The sequence below is a fragment of the Bufo bufo genome, chromosome 5 (genome assembly GCF_905171765.1).
Source record: "Bufo bufo chromosome 5, aBufBuf1.1, whole genome shotgun sequence".
NCBI classification, from domain to species: domain Eukaryota; kingdom Metazoa; phylum Chordata; class Amphibia; order Anura; family Bufonidae; genus Bufo; species Bufo bufo.
Genome location: NC_053393.1, coordinates 183,616,701 through 183,629,834, shown reverse-complemented (window position 1 = coordinate 183,629,834; position 13,134 = coordinate 183,616,701).

The following is a 13,134-nucleotide window of genomic DNA, read 5'->3' as shown; positions in this document are numbered from 1 at the left end:
CCTCTCTGGCTTGGAACCCTGATTCGCCGATAACTGTGATCAACATGGTAGGTTTAGAAAAGAACATCGAAAGTTGATAGAGAAGATAAAAAAATGGATCGTGGACATCACGGTGACGTGCGATCAGGCAGAAGTTATTCAGATTCAACAAAGCGGCAGTTTCCAAATCTGGCTAAAGTTTCCAAATCCTAAATACCCCAGTGAAATTCCCTATAATTTTTTATTAATCATTCCAATAACAGGGCATCTTAAGAGTCCTGTATTGTTATTTATCGTCACTACCTCCCGAGTTGGCAGTGGGTAATTGCCGCGCGCCCCCTCCTTTCCTTCGATTCTTCTGTTTTAATAGTTTCTCCCACGTTTCCACTCAATCACAATTAAATTTTATCCATTGATCTCCCTTGGATGTTCTATCCATTTCTCATGCTCCCTCTCCGGCGTGGAACCCTGATTCGCCGCTAACCGTGATCAACATGGTAGGCGCAGAAAAGAACATCGAAAGTTGATAGAGCAGATATCCAATTGTATCGTGAACATCACGTGGACGTGCAACATGGTGGGGCAGTATGTGTGCATACGCCTACACGAACTGACTGATGGGTCTGCCCCTTGCAACTTCTGGGTCTCCAAATTGGGCACATGGCCTGAGCTTGCCCTTTTCGCCTTGGAGGTGCTGGCCTGCCCTACAGCCAGTGTATTGTCTGAATGTGTGTTTAGCACGACTGGAGGGGGTTATCACAGGTTATATTTCCCAATGTTTTGGGATGTACCCTAATTTAAAAAAATAAAAATAAATTTAAAACCAAAAAGCAGTGTAGGCTACCTCCTCCTCCACTGCCGCTTCTACCTACACCGCCACATCCACTGCCTCCTCAACTTCCTACTCCATATGGACCTCGTCCTCCTAGACCAAGATTATATTTTTTTATTTTTACGTATTTTATGTTATTTAAAGTAATTTTCCTCTCCACATTTGTTTGCAGAGCACTTGCCATGCTCTTAACCACATTTTGCTGGCATTTGCAGCCCTCTAGCCCTTTCCATGACATTTTTAGAGCCATTTTAGTACTCAAAAGTTTGGGTCCCTATTGACTTTAATGGGGTTCGGGGTCAAGTTTAGGTCAAGTTCGGGTCCCAAACTCAAACTTTTTTGTGAAGTTAGGCTGAATCAGTCGAACCCGAACATCCAGGTGTCCGCTCAACTCTTATCAGGACGGATCCATTTGGCTCAGTTTCATCAAGAGGACAGCAAAACGCTGCAGGCAGCGTTTTGATGTCCACCTCCAGAGCGGAATGGCGACTGATCGGAGGCAAACTGATGCATTCTGAGCAGATCCTTTTCCATTCAGAATGCATTAGGGCAAAACTGATCCATTTTGGACCACTTGTGAGCCTATGACGGATCTCACAAACGGACAGCCAAAACGCGAGTATGAAAGTAGCCTAATTAACCTGGATAGGCATGAAATGTTCAAAGTTGTAGAATTGGATGTGTTAATGAAGTTAGAGATGGTTTGGAAATTGCCGCATATACTAGACATTATAGGGAAGGATGTGTTCGGGTTGGACGTTAAAAGGAGTAGCTCATCTACAAATGCCGCTATTAGGTGTTCCCGACCTCCCACCTGGATGCCCTTAATGTCAGGGTGTTGCCGAGTTTGTTGTATGAGGGTTTCCATACTAAGAACAAAGAACAATGGGGACAGAGGGCATCCCTGTCGTGTATCATTTCGGATAAAAAATGTGGAGAAGAGTGTGCCGTTTACTAGGATGGAGGCAGTAGGATGCTTGTATAGTGCAAAGATGGCCTGAATGAACAAATCACGGAGCCCAAATTTGGCCAGAGCTATGCCCATAAATAACCAGTCTTTCCGGTCAAAAGCTTTTTCTGCATCGGTGGATAGTAAGGCAAGCTGGATTTTCTTGATTTTGGCATACTGAATCAGGTGTTGAACCCTCAGGGTGTTGTCCTTTCCCTCTTTACATTTGACAAAACCCACCTGTTCTGGATTGATCAGGGAGGGAATGAGTGGCGAAAGCCGGGTTGCTAAAAGCTTGGCATAAAGTTTGACGTCTACATTAAGTACCGAGATAGGGCGATAGCTGCTGCACAGACTGGCATCTTTACCTTCCTTGGGTAACACGGTAATATGGGCTTCTAGTGTCTGGGTAGGAAAATCATGATCGTCCGCCGCGGCAGAAAAGGCTTATAATGGGGGGGGGGAGCGTATCAGTGAATGTCTTGTAAAAATTCACTGGTAGACCATCTGGGCCTGGGCTTTTTCCAGATGGAGTGACTTTTAGGGCAAGCTGCAGTTCCAGGAGGGTGAAGGGGGAACTTAAACTAGATATCTGTTGAATGGAAAGTGTTGGTAGGTGTAAGAAATAATGGCACAATTTTATATTGCATACAAAGTGGTGGGAAGCTAGAAAAAATTCCAAATGGGGTGGATTTGAAAAACAAAAATAGCAATTACCAACTGTTTTACGGGTTTTGTTTTTACTGCATTCCCTATGCAGTAAAACTGACCTGTTACCTTCATTCTCTGGGTTAGGAGAATTACAATTGTACCATATTTGGATAGTTTTTTTTGTGTTTTATTCCTGAAATAAATAGAAACTTTGTAAAAATATATTTTCATTTTATTATCATATTCTGAATCCCATAACTTTTTTTTATATTTACGGTATGTCTATGGAGCTGTGTCAGGGCTCATTTTTGTGGGGGAATCTGTACTTTTCATTGGAATATACTAATGGTAGGCATCAGAGCCTGAAGCAGGCTCCAGCCTTTCACTACAAGGTAACAGCATTCTTGATCTCAGCTGGGGGAATCTGTTACTAGAGAGGGAGCATGCAGCTCCTGCATTTTCACCACTGAGATGATGGTGTCACGTTTGACCACTGCATCTGAGGGGTTAAATGTCTGCTATTGGCCTTAACATTCGCACGGGCCTCTGATGTTTGAGATAGCAGGGACCCATCGGCTATGGTTTTCACGAGCAGAAGTCATCTTTAAAGTAACAACTTCAGCCGTATATGTACAGTGCTGGTTGTCAAGGTGTTAAACTAAATAATAATAATAATAATTAATGGCACATTGCTGAGTCATTTGCACCGTGGGCATAACTTTAGCCACAGCAGCCAAAACATTTGCTATCGGAACCAAAGGTTGGGGGGTGGGGTTTAGCTATCATGTGCAAGAAGATTGTACCTTTGTGTGGGGAAAAATAATATAGTGGCTTATTGTTTTCTGATATATGGTGCTATTATACATACCTTTAATTATTTCTACTTATGCTGCTGTTTTAATTTTATTATACTAGGTGGTGGGGGCCAGGGTTGGATTGGCCATAGACCTTACCGGGAAATTTCCCGGTGGGCCGATGCCCAGGGGGCTGCCTGTGCCCTCCTCACGGGCACTGAAAGTTTTTGGGGATGTATTTTGTGCTGCTGGCAGTATTTTGTGATGGACTGTGGTATTTGGCTCTGTTAGGGTGGTATAATGTGCCACAATATGGTATTGCTGGCCCTGACTTCCATCAATTTGGTCCCGACTACAAAATAGGGCCACTCTTTGTATTTTCACCAGGGCCACTTTAAGTACCCAGTCCGCTCCTGGTGGGGGCCCCATCCTATTTTTGCTATGGGGCCCTATATATTTTAGTTACATCTCTGATGTGCACCAAGGTCTGTATGGAGGAACATAGAGGACTTCTATAGTAGATAAGCTCAATAACACAGTGTTTGATTGAACAAGCTACGATGGAATTTAGTATTTTCCATATGAAAATGATTCCAATGGGCCTCTTAGACGTCTATAAACACCATCTTATGGCTCTGTATTTCAGGTTATGGTACTGTGCAAAAAGAAAATAATAAAAAATATAACCTAAATAAAGTAATAATATAAAGTTAATAAAGTAATAAAAAAATAACTGGGGGCTAGTTACATAGCTATGTGGATGTACAGTTTTAATTATGTGATTTTATACTAACTTAAAAATGTATCTATAGTTTTATATTTATCACCAAATTGCATGATTAAGCCTTACAGATTTTGCAATAAATGTACATTTTGCAGACGTTTAATATTAGACTAATTGTGGTACAGTAGCAGAGTGAATCCCAGACATTACATTAACTGCAGTACCAATTTCATAATGACCTTCTCTGTTGTACAGAAAATGGACTAGTAACTGAGCCATATTAAGAACTGATTAATTACTAGTGTTTTGTAAGTGATCCACAAAGGTGCAGAGTCAACAGATCAATTCTGTGTTGCAGTCAAGATAAATTAGATTAGCATAATTGCATGCACTAAACAAAGCATTATTTAACCACTATTCACACCGGAATATACTCTGAATTTCAGGCAAGCAACAAATTCATCTGAATAACAATGAAATATTGTGTTAAAAGTGAAGCAATTAAAAAACACAACCAAAATATAAATATGGCAATATCCTTCAAAGTGATCAAAACATTGCGAGTAGCAATTAGTCAAACATAATGCTGTCGAGTTTTCCTAGCGGAAATTAATGTAATACAAGTTGTTCATTGTCTGTTGAGACATTTTAACTTTTACTAGAAGCTCGAAAGTCTTAGCAATCAGTAGTGCATTACTGAGCTTTCTCTTAATTCTAATTAATCAGTATATAAACATTCTTAGAGAAAATTATGAATATTCATGTCTTCCTTTCTTGCAACAAAAGCAGCTTTACATAGCAAAAACAACATGTTCTATAAAGTAATAGAGTGATTCCTTCCAGTCCCCACTCTTTGACACCTTTGCTGACCAGCCTGTTTTGGGTCTTAGTAACCAAGAGATTTTCAATGTCCTTTTTCAATTATATCATTTTTGAGCACATAACACTTATTGATCACTTTTTATTTAATTGTTTTATGGCAACTAAGCATTAACAGCAACGGTGGATTTTATTTTACAGCTTTTACCATGCAGGATAAATTTATCAAACTTTTTAAACTTTTTTTTGAAAGGGGACGTAAACAGGCATTCTTTTGATTGTTTTTACAATACATTGTGCTGCTTGTGCAGTACAGCGTATTTTCCTGTCAGTGCTATACTAATGGACACCAGCAGGCTTTCGTGTTTGTGTAATATGTGTAATCATGTAATAAAATGACATTAATTTATAAGCGGTCTGGCAGTCATTAGGCTTTGTATTATGGTGTTTTGCCATAGACTTATGCTAGTTATCTACTCTTTGAGTAGCAATAGGATCCCTGGTTGGGGTATATATTGGGTTTTGCACCAGAGAGGTGCAGCATTCTAAGCATACACCGCTGACAAGCCTAGGGCCTTCATTTGGCCCCAGACTCCCATACAAAGACACTAGAACTCCCGCAAGAGGGAGATCCCTCACTCTAAACAACTTAGATGTCATTGTCGCTATTGACCAAAGCATCTGAGGGTTTAAACAGCCTGGATTGGTGCTTCTGCCTGTCCTGGTGATTAGGAGGAGGAGCACAACTCTCGTGAGAGTCGAGCCCCCTCTCCATTGGAGACCCATGAAGTGCTTAGACTAGGTCACCGTAAAAAGGTGGTGGCTTAGCCTAAGGCCTGTTAGTGACTGCCGTAAAAAGTCATATTGGCAGTCACTAATAAGTTAACCCTCATATGTGCCATGAATTGTGGCACGCATAGGGAAGAACAAAGGGAACAGGCTGCCATTGTTCATTTTCTGTCTACCTTGTCACAAACGGTGATGTTTATGGTTGAATTTCAATTTGCACATACAGAACAGATGTAGGTATGAGAGATAACTCAGGGCTCAAAATGTGAACAGATATAACCAGCTTTATCTTGACAACATGTATGCCAGAGTGATCACTTTAAAGTGATTTGTTGCATTACTGTAACATGATTTTGCTGGATTATCACAGTTACATCTGTAAATAGCTGACCATAATTTTAACCTGATGAAATAAAGCATAAAGCAGGAACATGTCACTTTTTTTTTTGCACAGGAAAGAATGCAAGGTAATGCATATGTATTAGGGTACAGCCACGCGGTTTCTGCAGGCAGTTTTGGAAGCCAAAACTAGGAGTGAATTAAAGTGGGAAGATAAATCATATTTATCTAATATTTGAGTATAACTATATCAGGGGTCAGTACAGAGATCTCTCCCATCATCTATTTATCCTCAGGACTGTGACGAGGGGACATCCTCTGTGTCTGAGGGAAAGAAGGTTTGTACACAAACATAGAAGAGGATTCTTTACAGTAAGAGCAGTGAGACTATGGAAGGAGGTGGTGATGATGGTGAGTTCACTAAAAGAGTTCAAGAGGGGCTTGGCTGTATTTCTGGAGTGTAAGAATATTACAGGTTATAGTTATTAGATTTCTGGAGAGGTCATTGATCCAAGGAGTATTCTGACTGCCTGATTGGAGTCGGGAAGGATTTTTTTCACCTAAAATAAGGAAAATTGGCTTTTACCTCAGTTTTATTTTTTTGCCTTCCTCAGGATCAACTTGCAGGATAACAGACTAGAATGGATGAATGATGTCTTTTTTTTAGTCTAACAAACTACTGTATGTTACTATGTTTCTATGGGGTAAGAACCCAACTCCTAGCGCCGAATAACCAAGTGTGCCACAAGATTCCCAGATTTCCAGTTGATAGCACTCATTTTTAGCATTTTCTCTGTAAGGGCCATATAATGTCGAATTATGTTTGGGTCAATCATTGGGAAAAAGTGTTCATAGGAATGTTTGTTCCATCCTGATATAATCATATAATATAAAAGCATATAATCATGCTGCTGATCAGCAGATAAATGAGCAAATGCTTGTTTGTCTACTGATTTGCATCTTTCATCAGAGTGCAGGATGCAATTATTGGCAGCACATCTCTGTCTACTCAGAAAAGTGAATGAGGGAGAAATGACTACAGTAGCAATCATTCCCACCACATTCACTTTCCATACAATGGATGTTTATTCTCCAAGGACGCTCTTCCTGCACAAACATTGGAAAGTCTAATAGACCCCTAAAAGTCTATACATAGCTATCAGTCACTGATGAGATGGCTTCTATGTACATCTGAACTTAGGATGACCAGAGATTTAAATGTAAAAATTAAAAGTTTTGATGAATGTTTTCTCACAAAACTATATGTCAATCACATTTTGTGGTGACAGGTTATATTTGAATAAAGTCATAAAATATAAAAAGTAAACATATTTAATATCTGTATAGTAAAGTTAAATATTGTATAGTAAATATAACATGTAATTTATATAATGAACAATGTTAAAAAACATAAATTATAACTGGTCCAAACCAACCATACAGGAAAGTTGTCCAAGAAAAATCAAAGTTTCAAACATCTACTGTACCTAAAAAAAAAAAGGAAAATTTTATAACTAATTCTGTCCCTACAGGCCAAAAATGTATTGGTCCTAAAGAAGTGCATTTGTCAAACGAGGAGTAAACATTCATCCTACATACATCAACATCTTACACGTAGACATTTTCCAGCAGACAGTACTTGCCATATTACTGTGCATTAATTGACCTTGCAGAAATTAGTGGGACCTTTCTACAATCGTATGTGTATGGTAAATGGAAGACATCAAGATAAATTAGGGTCAAGCATGTTGTATTTCGATATGCCTTCATCCTTTGTTGTGCCAGCAAATTCACCAATGTCCGACATGTTCAGTCGCATTTCTCCTAAGCCGAATATGCATTTTAATGGTGAAATCATGAAAGAAATCAAATAGTAAGCTTTAGGGCTATATCTACTTTCACATCAAATAACATATACTATTCCTATGTATAAGAAAAATAAAAGGAACTTTGCAAACAGCCTTGATTAAAAATATTCTAACTTGTGTTAACAAGGTCTATGTAGACCTATTTGTATTTATTTTTTGTAAATTATTTTTATTAGGTCAGAAAATTTAATGTCAGTTAATGCCATGGCAGTGTAATGTCAGAGCAGAGAAATGAAGCATCTTTATGTAACCAAAAATTTTAAAACTTTATACATATATATCCCATGACCATTCCCATCTTCTCTCTGTGCACCATTAACTACTAAACAGAAGTAGGTCAATTTCCAAAGCTAGAAGGGGAAGTAGCTTGAAAATACACAAAATAATGTGTTAGTAAAAAGTAAGGGGCAGATGGAAGAGAGCAGAGCATACTATTTAGATACATAGACCTGCATAAGAACTGTAGACACAAAATGGTAGGAGACATTTAATCAAGAGTATGTCAGACAGATGTGCTTATTTCAAACAGATATCCTAGGGCCAAATATATGGCCAAATAACCAGACATGAATCCAGGAAGAGCACACAAACTCCCTGCAGATGTTGATATTGATCAGATTCAAACCTAGAATGCCAACCACTAAGTCACCATACGTTCCAAATTTGGGCATTATATGTGGCAGGACTGTTTAGACACGTAACACTTCATGCCTAATATTGATTGCCATTAATTTGATGTATACAGCTGTACTCTATTCAGTACAGATAAAAAATAGCATATCAAATGTAAAGCATAGTGTTGGTCGAGCATGCTCGGCCGAACACCTTTTTCACTCGAGCATAGCGATGCTCGGCACATCGGGATGTTCGGCTGAACACCGCGTGTGCCCGAGCGCGATGGTCGAGTCTCCTCCCCGTACGTTCGTTGGCTGCTACGCAGCCAATAAACGTGCGGGAAAGTAGCGTCACTCACTGTAATGCCGTAGCCATGTTGGTTACTGGCATTACAGTGATTGACTGTCCGGAAAGCGTCATCCTGTGCTATATAGCATCCGATGACACGTGGTTCGGTTCAGACTTAGTCAGGGTGAGCTGCAGCAGAAGGGACAGATAGTGTAGAGAAAGGAATTTTTAATTTGAGTGTTGAAAGAGTTTTGAGTGTTGAAAGGTGTTAGAGTCCCAACAGTACTTTTAAGGACTATTGTTTTATCTGGCTGCAAAATATATTAGCGCAATGTGCGCTAAATTGCGTGCAATTGTTTGGCTGCTGGTGACAGCAACAATATTACCTGCACTACATCTCCTGTATAACGTTAGCCTCTGGTAACAGCAGCGACATTATCTGCGCTACATCTCCTGTATAACGTTTGAGCATCCTAAATATCAGTGACATTAAGTCAAATTTCTTCGCTGGTGGTGACAGCGACATTACCTGCACTACATCTCCTGTATAAAGTTTGTGCATCATAAATATCAGTGACATTAAGTTTAATATTTTTTGCCACTGTTGACAACGACATTACCTGCCCTACATCTCCTGTATAACTTTTGTGCATCATAAATATCTGTGACATTCAGTTTAATTTTTTATTAGTCACTGGTCACAGCGACATTACCTGCACCACATCTCCTGTATAATATTTGCCCATCCTTAATATCAGTGACATTCAGTTAAATTTTTTCGCTGCTGGTGCCAGTGACATTACCTGTGCTACATCTCCTGTATAACGTTTGAGCATCATAAATATCAGTGACATTCAGTTTAATTTATTTGTGCATACACTTACAAAACCTGCGCTACTGTACGTGTGACATACTTGCAAACATATATACTATTTAATATGATCAAGGCGAGCAGTAAGGGACGGGGAAGTGGCCGTGCTGCTGATGGTGCACGCAGAGGCTGTGGCCCTGGGCACAATGAAACTGTGCCTGCTGCCAGAGCACAAGAAACACACTCATCCACGATGCCTAGCTTCTAGTGTTGGTTGAGCAGCAAAGTGCTTGTGTGCTCGAGTAGAACACTTCCCGATGATCGGGTGCCCTATTATATATTTATTATATATAGAATATATAATATATTTAAATATATGTAAATATATTATGGCTAAAACATCAGTAGTAGTTTCCCACATATTATGCATTCATATATATCAAAAGTATGATTATACAGTATATACTGTATTTTCCGGCGCATAAGACGACTTTCTAACACTCAAAATGATTTTCAAAAGTCGGGGATCATCTTATACGCCAGGTAAAAGGCAGCACAGGGGAGAAGGAAGCAGTCCCTCCCTCCCCCTGTGCTGCCGCGCCCCGAATCCTGGATCCCAGCGCCGCCTTCTCTTAATTTATTCACTGTAGGGCTTCAAGTTAAGTGCCTGATACATTGCTGGCTGCGATGCTTCACAGCGCAGCGATGTATCAGCCGGGAGGGAGAAGAGGCATGAGGCAGCAACTCGCAGAGGGGCCGGTGCAGTCACTGTACTCTTACAGCAGCCCGCCGCTCACAGCAGTATAATATCTAATGACTATTCCTTAACCGGCAGTAACTTGGACTTTAAATAAGCGCTATGATCTTTATTACCTTACAATGAAGCTCCGGTAACAGGCAGATCGAGCAGTAGCGTAACATCACTCACTCATGTGACGCATCTGCTCCGCTCACTTTATGAATGAAGCAGGCGGAGCAGACGCGTCACGTGAGTGACGTTACACTGTCGCCCGCTCTGCCTGTTACCGTAATAAGTAGGGATGAGCGAACCCGAACTGTATGGTTCGGGTTCGTACCGAATTTTGGGGTGTCCGTGACATGGACCCGAACCCGAACATTTTCGTAAAAGTCCGGGTTCGAGTTCGGTGTTCGGCGCTTTCTTGGCGCTTTTTGAAAGGCTGCAAAGCAGCCAATCAACAAGCGTCATACTACTTGCCCCAAGAGGCCATCACAGCCATGCCTACTATTGGCATGGCTGTGATTGGCCAGTGCAGCATGTGACCCAGCCTCTATTTAAGCTGGAGTCACATAGCGCCGCACGTCACTCTGCTATGATCAGTGTAGGGAGAGAGGTTGCAGCTGCTTCTGTTAGGGAGAGATTAGGCAGGGATTTACTCAGCAAAAACACTTAATTCAGTGATCGATCTACAGCTGTGGATCATTGAACTGCTGCTATTTAATTGCTCACTGTTTTTAGGCTGCCCAGAGCATTTTTATGTCACTTTTTTCTTGGGTGATCGGCGGCCATTTTGCGTCTTGTGGTGCGCCAGCACAAGCTGCCACCAAGTCCATTTAACCATCAATAGTGTGGTTATTTTTTTGCTATATCCTGCATCAGGGGCTTGGCTGTGCTTGCTATTTTATTGAGGAGTAAAATACAATTGGCCAAAATAGCAGTACCCTAAATCTGGTGTTTCAGCTGTGGCTAGCCAATTGTAATACTGTCTGCTGTCTGCCGAAGCACAGTTTTTGTTCTGGGTTGAATACAATTCCCAACTTAGCAATCCCCTAAATATTTTTTTCTGCTGTATCAGGCCAAGTTTAAATTGATCCATAAAAGGGTATATTAGATTGAAGGTGCGGATAGTGTCATCCTCAATATCTTCACACGCTACCGTGCATTTCCAAGTTTAAATAATTCTGTCCGTAAACGTATACCTGTCACCCAGCGCCTAAATAATAGGCCTAAAATTTATATTCAGCTAAATCTATGTTTATTGCTGAGGCTGGTCAATTTATTTAGTGTCCGCCAAAGCACAGTTTTTGTTCTGGGTTGAATACAATTCCCAACTTAGCAATTCCCTAAATCAGTGGTTTCTGCTGTATCAGGCCTACTTTAAATCTATCCATAAAAGGGTATATTAGATTGAAGGTGCGGATAGTGTCATCCTCAATAACTGCACAAGCTACCGTGTATTTCCAAGTTTAAATAATTCTGTCCGTAAACGTTTACCTTTCACCCAGCGCCTAAATAATAGGCCTAAAATTTATATTCAGCTAAATCTATGTTTATTGCTGAGGCTGGTCAATTTATTTAGTGTCCGCCAAAGCACAGTTTTTGTTCTGGGTTGAATACAATTCCCAACTTAGCAATTCCCTAAATCAGTGGTTTCTGCTGTATCAGGCCTACTTTAAATCTATCCATAAAAGGGTATATTAGATTGAAGGTGCGGATAGGGTCATTCTCAATTACTTCACACACACGCTACCGTGCATTTCCAAGTTTAATTCTGTCCGTAATCATATACCTGTCATCCAGCGCCTAAATACTAGGCCTACAATTTATATTCAGCTAAATCTGTCGTTACTGCTGTGCCTGTATTAGTGTAATACGGTACCTAAATAGATAGCCAGATAGTGTTAGGTGCCTGTAAAAAAAAGCCTGAATTTGAATTCAATACATTGGGCCAAATAATTTTTTTCTTATTGTGGTGAACGGTAACAATGAGGAAAACATCTAGTAAGGGACGCGGACATGGTCGTGGTGGTGTTAGTGGACCCTAGAACAACAGACCGACGAGTGGTTGCTGCCGGTGAACCTCAAGCCTGGCCTGGTGGTGTGCGATAATGGGCGAAATCTCGTTGCAGCTCTGGGACTAGCCGGTTTGACACACATCCCTTGCCTGGCGCATGGCGCATGTGCTGAATTTGGTGGTGCATGTGCTGAATTTGGTGGTGCAGAAGTTCATTCACAAATACCCCGACATGTCAGAGCTGCTGCATAAAGTGCGGGCTGTCTGTGCGCGCTTCCGGCGTTCACAACCTGCCGCTGCTTGCCTGTCTGCGCTACAGCGTAACTTCAGTCTTCCCGCTCACCGCCTCATGTGCGTAGTGCCCACCAGGTGGAACTCCACCTTGCACATGCTGGACAGACTGTGCGAGCAGCAGCAGGCCATAGTGGAGTTTCAGCTGCAGCACGCACGGGTCAGTCGCACTGCGGAACAGCACCACTTCACCACCAATGACTGGGCCTCCATGCGAGACCTGTGTGCCCTGTTGCGCTGTTTCGAGTACTCCACCAACATGGCCAGTGGCGATGATGCCGTTATCAGCGTTACAATACCACTTCTATGTCTCCTTGAGAAAACACTTAGGGCGATGATGGAAGAGGAGGTGGCCCAGGAGGAGGAGGAGGAGGAAGATGGGTCATTTTTAGCACTTTCAGGCCAGTCTCTTCGAAGTGACTCAGAGGGAGGTTTTTTGCAACACCAGAGGCCAGGTACAAATGTGGCCAGACAGGGCCCACTACTGGAGGATGAGGAGGACGAGGATGAGGAGGAGGTGGAGGAGGATGAGGATGAAGCATGTTCACAGCGGGGTGGCACCCAACGCAGCTCTGGCCCATCACTGGTGCGTGGCTGGGGGGAAACGCAGGACGATTACGATATGCCTCCCA